At 38.7% G+C, this 13,206-nt stretch overlaps 1 protein-coding gene and 1 pseudogene across 1 annotated transcript in view; one reads left to right on the plus strand and one right to left on the minus strand.

The window, feature by feature from the left end:
• LOC138158870 (solute carrier organic anion transporter family member 4C1-like) overlaps window positions 1–13,206 on the minus strand; it is a 122,636-nt gene that overhangs the window by 100,678 nt on the left and 8,752 nt on the right. The window lies entirely within an intron of this gene.
• On the plus strand, window positions 9,913–11,539 carry LOC138158872 (dnaJ homolog subfamily A member 1 pseudogene; annotated as a pseudogene).

A 13,206-nucleotide genomic window follows, 5' to 3' on the forward strand; every position in this document is an offset into this window, starting at 1 on the left:
TTGATTACATTAAATTAAAAAGGTTTTGCACTGGGGGGCGGAGTAGAAAAAGGACCTCCACGTGGCTGTCTCTCACCACCTTTAATCCATGTAAAGGTAACTCTGAACAAACTTTGGAGCTACAAAACCCACAAAATGACACAGAGAAGCTAACCTCCCACTGAGGACAGCACAGCAGGCTGGCAGGAATCGGCAGGCTGGCAGGAATCGGCCAGTGCAGCGCTCTGGGAGCCAAGCCCAGCTCCACAGCCAGGAGGCAGCCTCAGGGCAGGCCTGACCAGCTGCTGGCTGGAGGGACTCAAAATCACCAGCAGTTGTAGCGGCTCAGAATTATCAACATATAGATGCTAAGGACAAAGTGAGACTTTGGGACCCAATAAGTGGGAGTACATGGCAAGAAGCCACTGAAGGCTGCTGCACAGCCCCTGCCACATGGCAGCTTCAGCTCCTGGCCTGCAGACTGTAGGGGGACCAGGCAACCAGTCTGAGGGGTAAACGCTCTTACTTTAACCTGCTTGGATCTGGATTGCAGTCTAGGGTGGAGGTCCTGGGGTGTGTGTCCAGCTTGCCAGAGCATGTGGAGGCTTCAGAGAGGGCACCCAACTAATACCTCTGGCAGCTGAGAAAATCCCATCATTTGGGACGAAAGCTCCCCTGTCTGGTGGCAGAGTCCTACTGTGACAAAAAGCCCAGGGGTCAAGTGACTGAGGGGTGACATGACCAGGCAAAGGAAACAGAAATTCCAACATTAGACTCCTATTTTGGAGTTGGTTACAGGCCATAGAGGACCTTAAGAAGCAGATAAGAGAAGTGGAGGAAAAACTGGGAAGAGAAATGAGAACAATGCAAGAAAATTACCAAATGAGAGTCACAGCCTGACTGAGGAAAATCACACCTTAAAAAATAGACTAACTCAAATGGCAAAAGAGGCTCAAAAAGGCAATAAGGAGAAAAAGGTTTTGCACAAACAAAACCAATGCAACCAAGATTAGAAAGAAAGCAGAAAGCTGGGAAACAATCTTTATAGCTAGTGTCTCTGATAAAGGCCTCATTTCTACAATGTATAGAGAACTGAGTCAAATTCATAAGAGTACAAATCATTCCCCAATTAAAAAATGAGAAAAGGATATGAACAGGTAGTTTTCAGATAAAGAAATTAAAACTATCTATAGCCATATGAAAAAATGCTCTAAATCACTACTGATCGGAGAAATTCAAATTAAAACAACTTTGAAATACCACTTCATACCTATAAGATTGGCTAATGTGACAAAAAAGAAAAATAATAAATGTTAGAGAAGATGTGGGAAAATTGGAACACTAATGCATTGTTAATGGAGTTGTGAACTGATCCAGTTATTCCAGGGAACAATTTGGAACTATGCCCAAAGGGCTATAAAACTGCCCATACATTTTGACACAGCAATACCACTACTAGGTCTGTATCCCAAAGAGGTCATTAAAAAGGGGAAAGGACCCACATGTACAAAAATACTGACAGCAACAATTTTTGTGGTGGCCAAAAATTGGAAATTGAGGAGATGCCTATCAATTGGGCAATGGCTGAACAAGTTGTGGTATATGAATGTAATGGAATACTATTGTGCTATAGTAAATGATAAGCAGGCAGATTTCAGGAAAAAAACCTGGAAAGATTTACTTGAACTGATGCTGAGTGAACTGAGCAGAAGCAGAAGAACATTGTACACAGTAATAGCAACATTATGTTATGAACAACTTTGATAGACTTGGCTCTTCTCAGTAATACAATTATTTAAGACAATTCCAAAAGACTCATTATGGAAAATGCTATCCACATCCAGAAAAAGAACTAGTCTGAAAGCTGATCAAAGTATGACATTTTCTCCTTTATTTTCATTTTTGTTTTTTTCCTTTTGTTCTGATTCTTCTTTTATAATATGACTAATGTGGAAATCTGTTTAATATGATTGTACAGGTACAGCCTATATGAGATTGCTTGACATCTTGGGGAGTGTGGAAGGGAGAGATAAGAGAGAAAAAACTTGGGAGCTTAAAATCTTATAAAAGTAAATGTTGAAAACTACCTTAACATGTAATTGAGAGGAGTGTAATGTAATGCCAAGCAAAGGCAACTTCCCAAGGTTCAAAATACCAGCATAGGTGTTCTCCATTTTATTCAGTGAAAAATTAAGAACAGAGAAGATCAAAATATGACATCATTCAAAATACAGCATTTACTAAGTGTGATTCAATAATCTCCAAGTACTACCCCACCCCAGGACATTACATTCATTCAAACAATTACAAAGTCCCTCTTCTAAATACTACTCCACCCTAGGCTGTACATTCATTCAGTCCATCACAAAGCCCCTGTTCTCAAATGGAGATTAGTTTCCAATCATAGGTAAAATAAATTTATTTGTTCAATCACAGAACACAAAAAGGTCAAAAGTTCCCCACCCTTGGATCACAATTGATCTACCCCAGAGTTACAACAAGCTTAAGCACAGCACTTAATACCCAAATGGAGGTCTTTTCTTCATCTTGACACAGTTCTCAGCAATCTTTGTTCCTGGGGAGACAAAGCTTAGCAAGGCAACGAGATACATTGCCAGTCTCTTCATTAATTCATTCTGTCTGCAGAACAGTCCTAGGACCCCTGAAAACATTAGCAAAACTCTCTTCCAGGATTTCTGTAAACATATAACAAGAAAATCCTTCTTCAGGGCTTCGGAACCAACAGCAAGGTTCCCAAACTTCTGCAACAAGAGGACTGTCTTTCACCAGTGGACAAATCTGGCAAAACAACATCAAAACAGACAAAGTACCAGCATAACAGCCATGTCTCCTCAGTCCTTGGCAGCTCTCAAAAGTCCTGGGCAATTCAAAGTGGCCCTCAGCAATCCTCTCAGTCTCTCTCTGCCTTCAAAGGTGCTGCTTCCAAAAAGTTCTTCTCCCTCCCTCCTTTCTTGTGTCTCTCTAAATTTACCAGCTCCTCCCAGTTCAGCCCTCTCTTTTCATGTCAACAAGTCCATTCCAGTGGGATTAACAAGCTCTGGGTTTTAACACAATCAAACCAAAAACCAAGCCAATACAGGGGGATCTTTAAATTCCATTACTATCACAGGGAGAGAGCGGGGAAATACTATTAAAAAAAATTTTTAATAGAGCTGACCAAGAACTCTTTAGACAAAATCACAGACTTGAGGTAACCATGTCTCTTATCCAAGGTCAGCTATCATAGTGGACCATCTCCTTTTATTTTGTATGTGTGTGTGTGTGTGTGTGTGTGTGTGTGTGTGTGTGTGTGTGTGTAGGGAGGGAGAGAGAAAGAGAGAAAATATTTATCCTCCAATAGCAGTTGGAAACTTTCTATTATCAGGACACTATGTAATTGAAGTAGAGGAGTCCCTATACTGGAGACAATGTGCATAATTTCATACATACAGAGATATAAAGAGAGAGCAGGTGAAAGGCTCAAGCTGTTGGGCGTTGGGAGGGCCTCCTGAAGAAGGTGGTAATGGAGCTTGAGTCTTAGAGAAAACAAAGTATTCTGAGAGGTAGAGATGGGAAGGGAGAACAGGAAAAAGGTCAATACGGCTAGACCATAGAGTATATGGAAGAGAATTACATAGAGCAAGACTGAAAGGGCAAGGCTCAGTTATGAAGAATTTTAAATACCATTGAGAGGGATTAATATTTGATTCTAGGTGTTGCAAGGAAGCACTGGAGGTGCATATTGCGTGTAGAGCAGAGGAGGGCAGGGAATGACCTGGTCAAACCAGTGCTTTAGGAAAACACTTGGGCAAGTATTTCAGATGAATGAGGAGGTCAGAAGCCAGGTTTCAGGAAGTTCAGAAGAGGGAGGAAGAAAGTGAAACAACTGATAAGATTTTTCAAGGAGTTACCTGAGAAAGGAAGAAGAACTGTAGCTAGATGGGAAAGTCACATGATGGGGCCAGGATTTAAACCTAGGTCCTCACAACATGAAATCCAGTGCTTTATTTACTCTGCCAAAAGTAAGTTCATACCTCAAGTTACTTAATTTAGGAAAGACTAAAAAAAAAATCACCTTTCACTTATCACTATCAATAGTAAAACATATAGTTGTTATTATAATCACATACTTCTCATTGGGAAGGTGAGGGTCTGTAAGGAGGGAGAAAATTTGGAACATAAAATTTTTTAAAGTGAATGTGTGTCTGTGTGCTTGTGTGTGTATGTATGTGTTTGTATGTGTATGTGTGTGCTTGTGTGTATATAGCTACCTAGCACAGTGGATAGAGCACTGGGCCCTACAGTTAGAAAGATCAGTGTTCAAATCTGACCTCTGAGGCTTACTAGCTTTGTGAGCCTAGGCAAGTCATTTAACCCCTGCCTGAATAAAACTGGAGAAGAAAATGACAAAGCCCTCCAATCTTTGCCAAGAAAACCATATGGACAGTTGATCCACAGGGTCAAAGAAGAGTCGGACACGACTGAATGACTGAACAAGAAAGTAAAACATTAGAAGAGGCAATGAATGGATAGAAAGCTTGTTTCTGAGAAGGTAGATAGGGGTTTAAAGTCCTTCCTGGGGAAGTCCTGGTCATATGACCCTGGGTGAACTACCTAACATCTTAGTTTCCCATGCAACTTTCTAACATAAAAAATTTCAGTAAAAGATCTTCATTGGTAATAGTAATTCCTTACTAGAAGATTACTACACCTATAGAAATCATGTCTATTTTTTTAAAAAGCATATGTATTCAAAATGGGTCATATTTTACTTTGCATGAGTTTGAATGTACCCACTGTAACATAAGAATTCAATTCTGTTAAGATTAGAGTGAATCAAATTCTCTAACAAAAAATTTCTTGAGGATACTATTCCAAAGAATATGTAGATGCCAGAACATTTGTGATCTAATGAAAAGGTTTTTATTTGTACAAGAATCAAAATAATACTAAACAAGAATCACTAGCATGTACCAGCAGTTTGGTAATTTTCCACCTTAGCTTGTCTTCTGATTAATTTTTTTTTTAAACCTAAAGAAATGAGAAGTTCCTCATTTCTTCTTTCCTACATTTCCAACAGCCCTTTTCAAGAAATTAACAGTTATTTAAACGCTATTCCATATTCTTATATTATTCTTTCATATTATTATTCATATTATTCCATATCTGTTTAGGTATGATAGCACACCTGATGTTTGGCTTCATGTCTACAGTCCCACCAAATGGCCTGTGGGCTGTTGTCCATACACAATAATTCCATCAAACTACCTCCTCTTTCAGCGCCTTTCTGTAGCCTCTCCCCATGCCTGGAAACTTCCCCCCCCCCCCCATTCCTTCTACCTCATACAAGCTGTAGCTTTCTTTGAGTTTCTACTTGAGCATTGTCTCCTACCTGGGGACTTATCCTGACCCTCCTTCCCAGTGTGCTGATGCTCTTCCTTCCTCCCCAAAAATTACTTTATATTTACCTCATATATTTTGCACTTATTCATCTGTGTTCATAATACTCCAATATAATCATGCTTCTTAAGGGCAGGAATTGTTTCATTTTTGGATTTGTATCTATGATACTTTGGAGAGTGCCAGAACATAGTAGGCACTAACCATTTATTGAATATTTAAATACATAAACTAGTACATGGTTTTGTGAGAAAGCAAAGATAAATAAAGTATTTAACTACCAAAGGTTCTCTTTCCAGACCACCCAAGATGTACTTTAAGCAATTGGGTTAATTATTGAGATAAAGGGAAATAATGTACATCCCTATAAGTAAAAGAAAATATCACTGGGGCTGTTTTTAGACATATTTCTTATTTTCACTTCCCCATTTATGTCACAAATTTGACAAATGACAAATCTTATCTCTAAGATTCAGGGTTCAGTAGCTCAAGTGACTGATGCTGTTGAAGGCTTAACAGATGCTTTCCTAACTGCATCCAAACTAGGTCAAACAAAACTAGCTCATTGAAGAAGCTTTTAAGGAAGTGGGACTTTGCCAGAAAGCTAACTGTCACTCATTTCATCACCAATGCTGCCTACTGACTTAAAAGAAGTTGCCGATAACCTCCCCCATCCCTAGAAGATGTTGGGCAACATTGTAACTGCCACCCTGCTACTAGAATTAAGGCTTTGTTATCAAAGGGAAGGCCTAGACATATGTCAAACAAATGCACCTTATTTTTACTTAAGTCAGTTAAGAAATTAATTAGTCCTCTGCCCTTCTAAGAAAATGCAGTTTGCACTACAGAATTATGTGTGATAATTTCACTGATCTATGCCCTCTCATTTTTTGTTGGGTTTTTTTTTTTCAGTTCCTTCCCCAAAGAGTTTCCCCTTTACATTTCAAGAGTTTGGTTAGTTCAAGTTTCAGCAAAAGGAACAACCCTAAAACATCTAAGATTGTAAGCCAGTTATGAAACACATATTAGGAGGTGATGAAAAAGAAGCCTAAACAGGGTTTCTTAATCTGTTTTGTGTCAAGTACCTCCCTTTGACAGTCTGGTGAAGCCCATGGAACAATTCTCTGAATAATGTTTTTTTGTTTGTTTTGTTTTTTTAAGCAATTGGGGTTAAGTAATTTGCTCAAGGTTACACAGCCAGTTATTTCTGGATTAGATCCTAGGTCATATGGACCCTAGGGCCAGTACTCTTACTCACTGAGCCACCTGGCCACCCCTAAGCAATTGGGGTTAAGTAACTTGCTCAAGGTTACAGGGCCAGATGTTTCTGGGTGGGTGCTAAGTGCCTGAGCCCCTATTCGATTCCAGGTCATTCCGACTCTGGGGCCAATGCTCTTACTTGCTGTGCTACCTGGTCACCCCATTAATAATATTTTTAAATGCATAAAATAAAATAGGCAAGATTACAGAGGAATCCAATTATATTGAAATATAGTTAGTAATTTTTTTTAAGTTCATGGACTCTAGGTTGAGAACTCCTTGCCAAAAAAAAAAAGATGGAATCTTTATTTTCTGTTTATTTAGTATTTTATTTTTCCCCAGTTACATATAAAAACAATTAATATTCATTTTTTAAAAAGCAAATGAAATAATATTTATAAAGTACTTTGCAAACCTTAAAACACTACTTAAATACTAGATTTTTTTATTATGAAATAAATTTAGTTATGGATTTCATGAGATATCTATCTTCATATCTGTCAGACTTTCACAGTAATTAGTTAATAGTCAAAATTTACAACGCACCTTACATGTGTCAGTCACTGTGCTGAGTACTAGAAATACTGTGTACAAAAAGAGAAAGACAATCTCTGTCCACAAGGAGCTCACAATCTAAAATGGAAAGAAAAAAAAACAAAGGGAAGCTGAAAAGCAGGGGAGGGAAGGGGCTGTGGAGTACAGAAGTCCCACTCACCTGTGCAAGCAGGTGAGAAATGAGATGTTTGAGCTGAGCTTTATCCTCTAGTCAGAAAGACAGAGGGTAGTGATGAACTGGGATAATAAATCAAATGAGAACGTAGAAGATGCTGAGATTATATGAATAATTAGCTTCCTTGGGTATGGCAGAGAAGTAAAAAATAGCTCAAAAGTAGTACAGCCAGGTAAGAAATAAGAAATTCCCAACTAGCATTGTTAGTATTGCCTATATAGAATCAATGAAATGCATAAACCCATACCACTTAGTTTCAAATAAACCTGCAGGTATTTTTATTAGTTTCAGTGTTGGTGTTGCTAGGTGGCACAGTGAATAGAGCACTGGCTCTGGAGTCAGGAGGACCTAAGCTCAAATCTGGCCTCAGACACTTAACACAAAAACTAGCTGGGTGACCTTAGGCAAGTCACTTAACCCCAATTGCCCTCCAAAAAAAATTTTAGTTTCAGTGTCTTAAAACTTAACTGTGGCAACTAGCTGGTGCAGTGAATAGACCACTGGCCCTGGAGTCAGGAGGACCTGAGTTCAAATTTGGCCTCAGACACTTGACACACTTACCAGCTGTTTGACCTTGGGCAAATTACTTAACCCCAATTGCCCTGCCTTCCCCCCTCCAAAACGACCACAAAAAAAAAAAAACTGTTTTCAAGCTCATAAAGTGATAGAGCAAGAAAGGACCTATACCATCTCACCTAATCTTTCCCTTTTATAAATGATGAAGCCAAAATCCAGGAAGACAAAGTGAGCTACTCAAAGTCACACAAGGTTAATCAATGAGGGGCAGAACTATGACTCAAAGATGGATTCCTGACACCTAATATGGTGCCCTTTTCCCTATTAGATACATTTCACCCAGAAGGCCAAAATTCTGATTTAGGCCTTCCTCACATCTCACCTATATTATTGAAATATCCTTCTAATTTTGGCTCCTTTCCTTCAGTGCCTTTCCTCTCTACTCCAACTAACTACCCAGCTGCCAAAGTGATTTTCCGAAAGTGCAGGACAGATCATGTCACTCCTGACCCCACACTCAATATCTTCTTTGAAGTAGCCATGAAATATATTTATGACATTGGAAAAATCATTTAACCACTGTGGGATTCCATTTCCTAATCAGTAAAATAAGGGATTGAACTAAATGATCTCGAAGGCCCTTGAACCCGATAAACCACCTAAAAATAAAGAAATAGAACTTTCCCAGCCTATGTAAATACCCTAGTTCTGCAGACTCTTGAAATTTAATTATCTACTCCATCAGTCCCAGAAAGATAAAAAACAATTATAAAAAAATGAGAGTATTAGTCACTCAAAGGGGTTCAATAATAAATTGAATTCTTGTTGAATTAAATCCACCATACATAAAATTTTATATGAAACAGGCTTACTCAGTTCTCTCAAAGCTGAACAAAACAGAATTTTTTTTTCTCTAGAAATTTTACGCGAATAAATCTTATCCTTCCAAAAGTCTCAATAGTATTTAGCTCCTTAAGGGTAGAAACTTTTGTTTTTATTTTTGTGTCTGGCACATGGTAGGTGTTTAATAAAGGCTTATTTGATTGGATTGAAATCTCTAAGATTGTTGAAATAACTGAGAAAGTCTGTTTCATATCAAATTGTATGTATGTTGGATGATATGAGGACTAGAAACTATACTATAAAAAAATCTTTTTTTTTTTTAAGAAATTGGGCAGGTTTAGCCTGAGGAAGATTTAGAGATATAAAGACATCTTCAAATCTTTGAGGACCATTGCAGAAATGATGTGCCTTGTTTCGTTTGATTCTAGAGGGCAACTAATAACTATTGGAAAGTTGTAGAAAGGCATACCCGTGTTTCCCTGATAATAAGACACTGTCTTTTTTTTTTTTTTTTTTTGAAAAAAAAAACCAGAGGGCTTATTTTCAGGGGAGGGCTTATGTTGTCCTGCCTCAGCTCTCCTCCGCGGCACTGCTCTCAATGGTGCCAGCAAGCAAATCACTGAGGAAGAACAGGATGAGCTCTCACTGCTGCAGCTCTGATTGGATGCAGCTCGGAGCTCGGTGTGCGTTTCAGGGGGGGGGAGGGACAGTGCATACAGAGGGTACCCTAATGTAGCGTGTAGCGCAGGGGATCACCTTCACTACAGTAGCAATCTCAATAGGGCTTATTTTCAGGGGAGGGCTTATTTTAGAGGAATCTTACACAGTAAGGGGAGGGCTTATTTTCGGGATAGGTCTTATTATTGGGGAAACACGGTATTTCAGGAAAGGTCCAGAGAGTCTAAGGTGCCCTAAAGAGAAGGGGCTGCCTTAGGAGATTCTGTGTATGTTAGGTGATACATAGCTTATGATTAAGACCACCATAGGCTCTTCTTTTTTCCTAAAAAGTCAATGAAACCGGCGGAACTTTCCAGAAAACTCAGCAAGAAGCTGAGGGCAGCAGCTGCCGCCGCTCCAGCTCTGCACACAAGAACTCGCGCCCCCTCCCCCAATCTTCTCTTTCTTCCACTCGATCCCCTAACATCCCAACCGTCTTCTGGGCGGTCCCCCCACACTCTACCCCTACCCCGGACGTGGTGAGCATTTCGACACTGGGCATACTGCGAGCGTCGCTCCCTGGCTATAAAAAATGGTGAAGGAAACTACTTACTATGATGTTTTGGGGGTAAAGCCCAATGCCTCCCAGGAAGAACTAAAAAAGGCATATAGAAAACTAGCCTTAAAATATCCCCCAGATAAGAATCCAAATGAAGGAGAAAAGTTCAAGCAAATTTCTCAAGCTTATGAAGTGCTTTCTGATGCAAAGAAGAGAGAATTATATGACAAAGGTGGAGAACAAGTCATCAAAGAGGGTGGTTCTGGTGGTGGCTTTGGTTCTCCAATGGATATCTTTGATATGTTTTTTGGAGGAGGTGGAAGAATGCAAAGGGAACGGAAAGGTAACATAACAGTGACCTTAGAAGATTTATATAATGGTGCAACAAGAAAACTTGCTTTGCAAAAGAATGTAATTTGTGATAAATGTGAAGGACGGGGTGGTAAGAAAGGAGCTGTAGAATGCTGTCCCAATTGCAGAGGTACTGGAATGCAAATAAGAATTCATCAGATAGGACCTGGAATGGTTCAGCAAATTCAGTCAGTTTGCATGGAATGCCAAGGACATGGGGAACGAATCAGCCCTAAAGATAGACGTAAAAGCTGTAACGGAAGGAAAATTGTTCGAGAGAAGAAGATTCTGGAGGTTCATATTGACAAGGGTATGAAAGATGGTCAGAAGATAACATTCCATGGTGAAGGTGACCAGGAGCCAGGACTTGAGCCAGGAGATATTATCATTGTTTTGGATCAGAAGGACAATGCTATATTTACACGACGTGGTGAGGACCTTTTCACATGTATGGATATCCAGTTGGTTGAAGCATTATATGGCTTTCAGAAACCAATAACAACTCTTGATAATAGAACTATAGTCATTACTTCTCATCCTGGTCAGATTGTTAAACATGGAGATATTAAATGTGTGCTGAATGAAGGTATGCCCATTTATCGCTGACCTTATAAGAAAGGAATTCTAATAATTGAGTTCAAGGTAAATTTCCCAGAGAATGGCTTTTCTTTCATCAGACAAGCTATCTTTGTTGGAAAAATTACTGCCTGAAAGGAAGGAAGTAGAAGAGACTGAAGATATGGATCAGGTAGAACTGGTGGACTTTGATCCATCTCAAGAAAGAAGAGGCCATTACAATGGAGAAGCTTATGAGGATGATGAGCATCATCCCAGAGGTGGGGTTCAGTGTCAAACCTCTTAATGGGGGTGGCGCCAGTGAATACTCTTCATTGTAATGCTGGCTTTTGTATGCAGTAGTGAATGAGTGAAGGACATCTTAACACACTCACTACTAGCTATTGTTTTTGTTGTAATATTCAACTATAGTTGTGTTTTTAAAAGTTAATAAAATCAGTAATATAAAATTCTGACTTTGCAATTTATGATGTTCAGTGTGTGCAAGATAGTTAATTATTTCCTTATGGTAAAGAAGCCCCCAAGCATTTTTTCATGACTTGTACTTTTTGTTTCAATGTGTATATGCAGTGGCTTAGACTGAGGTTTGATTTTTGGTTGACTAAATGTACACAAGCATTTATAATTGTTAAGCTCTGAAATTAAAATTTTTTACTGAAAAAAAAAAAGTCAATCCTTTAAGACTTAATTGATCCAGAGGACTAAGGCTGAAATTGTTGAAATAGCTTCCCAGTTGCCAAAGACATAAAAGCCCAGCACTCAAATATTCAGTATTCCTCAAGCTCCATTGCCATCCCAACAATGCACCCTTCTGACCAGAGTTGCTATCATGGCAGAAAGGGAATGGGTCTGTGCTCAATTTAATCAACATACTTTTGTTTAAAAACCTTTCCATATTATCATTAATCAAACATATTTTGCTAAATGTTACACAATTTTCTAGTTCCTCATTTCATTCCAGTCCCCAACCTGATTCCTCCCACCCATACATCTAGACCAACCTGAATCAGGCCTGGCCCAGAATAGAGTTGGAGGCCTTCAAACAGAGCCTAAGTGACCCCCTGTGTCAGTAGATTCTTGCCCAGGTATGGTTTTTGACCAAATGATGTCAGAAGTTCCTTGAAACTAACTCTGAGATTCTACAGCTTTGAATTAGACTTGCTATTTAAAGTTCTACATCCCAGAAGTAGCTAATACTCTTAACTTTAACACCTAGGGTTTTTCTCATACACCATCTACAACCAAAATTTCTTTTTGTTGTTTCATGCCTCCATGTAAGTTACACAATCAGTTCTGAATTGGTTTTTGTTGGGGGGGAAGGAGGGGAGAGGCCCAATTATATAAGTAGTTTCTCTATGTGGAAAATATTTTCCCAAGAATCCACTTAAATGTTCTTTTGCCTTTATAAAAGAGAATTCAAGCTCTTTCAGTGCAGTACTCTATCACCTTTATATAACTCTGAAAGTATAATTCTCACTCTTCTGGCATTTATACAAGATTAATCATATTCAAAGTACTTTGTTTTCTTCTGCACACTGTATATATTAAATTACTTTAATCTTCCCACAAGTCATCCCCCGTCCAATCTACTTATCATTGTCTCTCCTTCTTTGGTTTCCTTCCTTTCAAAGAGGGACAAATAAAAGAGAAATCACTTGAACATATGTGTCCATTTCCTAAATACGAATTTCAAGTCAAACAACCTAGATGATGTGAAGACAATGTTAACAGCATCTGATCTCTTCGGTCCAAGCTCACTTTCCGATTCTTTGGCAAATATCCATATAGAAAGAAAGGAAGCCTAGTTATGGTTCAGCAGGCTTGATACATACCTGAAACTATACTCAACTTCTAATGCCTAGCATGAAATCATTCACTAAATTTTCATTCCCTTTTCACTGCCAAAGATCAAATGATGCAATATGTTATATATTATTTTGTACCTGCTCTTTCAGTACTTTCAGTAAACTATGGCATTAAGTCAAGTATTCTAATGAGGAACTATATCAACTGAAAACATACACTGATTTTATGGCATGCTGAGGCTCCAGTGGCTGAGATAAGTGATTTGTCTATGGTCACAAAGCTAGGAAGTAGTAAGAGTAAAATTGAAAACCAAGACTTTCTGACTCCCTGGCCAGTACTCAATTTGTTCTTCAGCACTGCCTTTCACCAATAACAAATTGTCCAAATTCAACTTCAACACAGAATGTAAGAAATATCAGTCAAAAAAATTTATTAAAACAATTTTGAAGAGAAAATTTTGAGAAAAAAATGATAGGATTATCATTCTTTGAGTCTATTAATGCATAAAGTTCTATCAATTAGTTGGATA

Source organism: Petaurus breviceps, unplaced genomic scaffold (assembly GCF_028583685.1).
Source record: "Petaurus breviceps papuanus isolate PSGF00001 unplaced genomic scaffold, PetGlider_PUasm1.0 175, whole genome shotgun sequence".
Lineage (NCBI taxonomy): Eukaryota > Metazoa > Chordata > Mammalia > Diprotodontia > Petauridae > Petaurus > Petaurus breviceps.